The sequence below is a fragment of the Lepus europaeus genome, chromosome 5, assembly GCF_033115175.1.
Source record: "Lepus europaeus isolate LE1 chromosome 5, mLepTim1.pri, whole genome shotgun sequence".
NCBI lineage: Eukaryota > Metazoa > Chordata > Mammalia > Lagomorpha > Leporidae > Lepus > Lepus europaeus.
Genome location: NC_084831.1, coordinates 82870083 through 82875144, shown reverse-complemented (window position 1 = coordinate 82875144; position 5062 = coordinate 82870083).

The window sequence follows — 5062 nt, the reverse complement described above, 5'->3', positions numbered from 1 at the left end:
AGTACATATCCCATAATTTCTTTATCCAGTCTACTGTTGACGGGCATTTAGTGATCAGTTTCAGTTCATAATTGATCATAATGATAGAACTAAGAGTCAAAGGGATCACATAAACAAGACTAGTGTCTGCTAATACTAACTGATAGAATTAAAAAGGAGAGAATGACCCAACATGGGAAGCAGGATACACAAAAGACTCACAGAATGGCAAATGTCCTAAACAGCACTCTGGCCTCAGAATCAGCCCTTAAGGCATTCAGATCTGGCTATAAAGCCCATGAGAGTATTTCAGGCATGGAAAGCCAAAACACTCTAGAAAAAAAAAATCTCTGCGAGTTAGATCCCAGTGGAAAATACGGGTCATCAAAGAAGGAGGTACCTTTCTCTGAAGGGAGGAGAGAACTTCCACTTTGACTATGACCTTATCTAAATAAGATCGGAATTGGTGAACTCAAGAGGTTTCCATAGCCTCGGCAACTCATGACAAGAGCCTCTGGTGATTACTGACACCATAAACAAAAGTGTCAATTGTTAAATCAACAACAGGAGTCACTGTGCACTTACTCCCCATGTAGGATCTCTGTCCCTAATGTGTTGTACTATGACAGTTAATTGTATAACTAGTACTCAAACAGTACTTTATACTTTGTGTTTCTATGTGGGTGCAAACTGTTGAAATCTTTCCTTAGTATATATTAAATTGATCTTCTGTATATAAAGATCATTGAAAATGAATCTTGATGAAAATGGAATAGGAGAGGAGCGGGAGATGGGACAGTTGTGGGTAGGAGGGAGATTATTGGGCGGAAAAGCTGCTATAATCCAAAGTTGTACTTTGGAAATTTATATTTATTAAATAAAAGTTAAAAAATAATTAAATAAAAAAGAGACTGTTTATTGAAATTTGTTTTTGTTTAAAAGGAAAAAAAACACAACATGGTAAGAATCCGCTTCCCACAGCTTCTAACTTTGCTTATTTTTTTACATTCCACCCCGTCTCCCTCCCCATCAGCATTCGCAATAACACATCAGAAGACATTCTTCTCATATCTAGGAAACTCATACAGAAACATGAGTTCCCAGATAAACAAAGCCATCTTCAATACTAAAGACAAAGCCAGTGGCATTGCAATATCAGAGTTCAAGACATCCTACAGGGCTATTATAATCAAAACAGCATGGTATTGGCAAAAAACAGACATGTGAGCTGATGGAAATTAATAGAAACACCAGAAATTAATCCATGCATCTACAACCAACTAATCATTGACTATTGAGATTAAATCACTCTTTGGATGCTGTGGGAAAATTGGATTTCCACGTGCATAGGTATGAAACAAGACCCCTTTCTCTACACCTTATATGAAAACTCACAGTGGCTCAAGAATATAAAGCTAAGACCAGAAATCGTCAAATCACTAGAGGAAAATATGATGCAATACATTGACATAGGTAAAGACTTCTTGGTTAAGACCAAAGAAACAAAGGCAATGAAAGTAAAAATAGACATATGGAATTATATGAATCTAAAGGCTTAATATCCAGGTTCCAAAAAGAGCTCAAGAAACTCAACAACACCAAAATACATGATCTAGTTAAGAAATGGGCAAAGGACTTGAACAGGCATTTTTCAAAAGGTGAAACTCAAATAGCCAACAGACACTTTAAAAAATACTCAGAATCACTAGCCAACAGGGAAATGCAAATAAAACCAAAGTGAGGTATCATCTCACCCAGTTGGAATGACTGTCAACTAAATATTAAAAAACAACAAATTCTGGCAGGGATGCAGAGAAAAGGGTACACTAATACACTGTTGGTGGAAATGCAAACTGTTACAACCATTAAGGAACACACAATGGAGATTTCATAGAAAACTAAAATTAGATCTAGCATGTGACCCAGCTATACCACTTCTGAGGATATACACAAAGTAAATGAAATCAGCATATGAAAAAGTCATCTGTACTCAAATGCTTATGCCATCTGAATTCATAATACCTAAGAATGATCCTTGATGTCCATTAACTGATGAGTGATTAAAGAAAATGGCATATATGAAAATGAAAGAATACTTGTCACCTATGAAAATAATGGAATCTTGACATTTACAACAAAATGGATGCAACTACAAACCATGCTTAGTGAATTGAGTCAGACCCAAAAATAAAAATATCGTGTGTTTTCTCTAATTTTGTGGTACCTAATATACGGAAAGAGTATAAAAAGATTTAATGTATACAAGTGAAATTGACATTTTTGGATTTGATTATTGTCTATAGCCCTTGTACATGTGTCTGCTGATCAGTGGTCTTTCTGCTTTCTACTTGTTAATCTCATTATTTAGTGCTTCATTAAGCCTTTGATGTACAGTAAAATAAAAATAGGTTATTTCAAAATTTAAACAAGAAAGAAAGAGGGAGACAGGAGAGGAAGTACAATATTCTTAAAACTGTATCTATGAACTACATTAAACCTATTCTCTTTATATTTATAAAATATGTAAATAAACAAAAAGAATTTAGGGAATCAAAAATTACTTGGAGAAACTGATTTAAACTCTTAAAGTTTTTTTTTTCCTAAAACCATGTAACTTCCTTTATTTGCTTTTAAAATCATTTGATTACCACTCTGTTTAAAGGAATGAGTATAACTTCATAGTAACATGTGATCTTTTTTGAAAATTTTTGTCCTATATTTGACATGCAGACTTACACAGAGAGAGATATTCCATTCTCTGTTTGACTCACCAGATGGCCAAAATGGCCAGGATTGAACCAGGCCAGGGCCAGGAGCCAGAGACTCCATCTGAGTCTCCCATGTGTGTTCAGGGGTCCAAGAAGTTGGCTATCTTCTTCTACTGTCCCAGTCACATTAGTAAAGAGTTGGATTGAAAGTGGTGTGGCTGAGACCACAACTTGCACCCACAAGGGATGCTGGCATGGCAGGTGGTAGCCTAACCCACTGAGCTGCAATACTGGCACCAGGGTCCACAGGGCAATACCCCTTGATCCTATCTGCAGGGGCTTTGCACTGTAGCAAATTTTGCTTGGCCTTTCATGCTTTCATTTAAAATGTTTATGGAAAACAACATGGCCTCATAATTACTGTATTCTGCACAAGAGCAAAATTGGCCTCACATGTCCACCAAGATCTGCCACCAGCACAAGTAGCACCTGGGCCCCTTAGAATCATGAATGAGCTGTAGAGTGAGTGGCTGAATATAGGGAAACAAATATGAAGGCAGACCTGGGGAAACACAGGCAAGTGCTTCAATGCTCAGTGGAACAATTCCATTCTCCCAGGCCTGCAGGACTTCCAGGATTGCAGATGGGAAGCATACCCATTTTTTTTTCCCATTGTTTGGTCACTTAGCACATGACTCAGTTTATCTACACTAATATATTCAACAAGCAGTTTATCCAATGCAGTCTCTTGTCCTAAACATTCTTGAGCTTTGAACCCTTTTTGGACAGGTATGAATTTTCAAATCGTTTCACTCAGCTCTATTTTCTCCAATTTCTTATTATGAGATAAACTAGTTAGAAGCGGCCAATAATATCCATGCTACAGCCTGAACACTTTGCTGCCTTAAAATCATTCACCAAATATGCTGGTCTATCATCTAAAATTTTGATCTTCCACAAAATTTCAGAGCACGTACACAAGAAAGCCAAGTTTTTGCCACAGTGTAACAAGTGTATCCAGTTCCCCATAGGGTCACATCCCCATTTTCATCTGAAACCTCATGAGCATTGCCTTTGTTGTCCACACATCTTTCAGCATTTAGGTCTTTTGAACCCTCTCCTGAACTGGTATTAATGCTCTGCTTAAGCATTTTAGGTTTCTCTGCCCTTTGCTGCCAAACTCTCCCAATCATTTGCAATAAGCCCATGCCAAAGTCTTCTCCACATCTTCAGTTATTGTCATTGTAATGACCTCACTCCAATACAAGATTTCAATTTTACTATATTTCTGCTTTATCAAAATATCTTAAGACAATTAACTTTATTAACATAAAAGATTCACTCAGACCTCAGTTTTGAAGGTCCAAGATCAGGTAGTCCTAAGATGAAATAGAAGACCGAATATCAGAATTTGAAGACAAACTTCCAGAAATAATACAGTCAGTTCAAACACAGGAAGAAGAAATTAAAAAATTAAAAAATATGGTCGGAGACCTACAAGATTCAATCAAATGGTGTAATGTTCGGGTAATAGGAGTCCCTGAAGGGGCAGAAAGAGAGAATGGATTGGAAGGTGTTTTCAATGAAATAATATCAGAAAACTTCAAACAAAGGCAGCTGGATAACAACAGCCAAATTCAGCAGATAGCCAGGACTCCGTATAGGGTAGACCAGAAGAGAAATTCACCGCGACACATTGTGGCAACACTCAGCTCAGTGACACACAAAGAACAAATCCTAAAATGTGCCAGAGAAACATGACAAATCACATTCAGGGGTAAGTTAATCAGACTCACCCCAGACTTCTCATCGCAAACACTACATGCAAGGAAACAATGGCATGATATATTTCAAGTTTTAAAAGACAAACAATGCCAACCTAGAATACTATACCCTGCAAAGCTATCATTTATGAATGAAGGGGAAATAAAGATCTTCCAAGACAAACAGAAACTGAAAGAATTTATATCCATGCGTCCATCCCTACAACACATGCTCAAAGATGTGCTGCACACAGAAATACAAAAACAAGAACTTCGCTACAAAAAAAAAGCGAATGTAGAGTAACCTACAAACAAAGTTCAAAATACATAAACAGCTTGTTTCAGGAAACATGAATGGGAAAAGACAGTACTAAACAGTAATCACACTGAATGTGAATGGTCTTAATTCTACCAAAAGACATAGACTAGCTGATTGGATCAAGAAAGAGATTCCATCTATATGCTGCCTTCAGGAGACACACCTTATCAGCAAAGATGCACGCAGACTGAAAGTGAAAGGATGGAAAAAGATACTCCAAGCTAACAGAAATCAAAAAAGAGCTGGTGTGGCCATCCTAATATCAGACAAAATAGACTTTAGCATAAAAACTA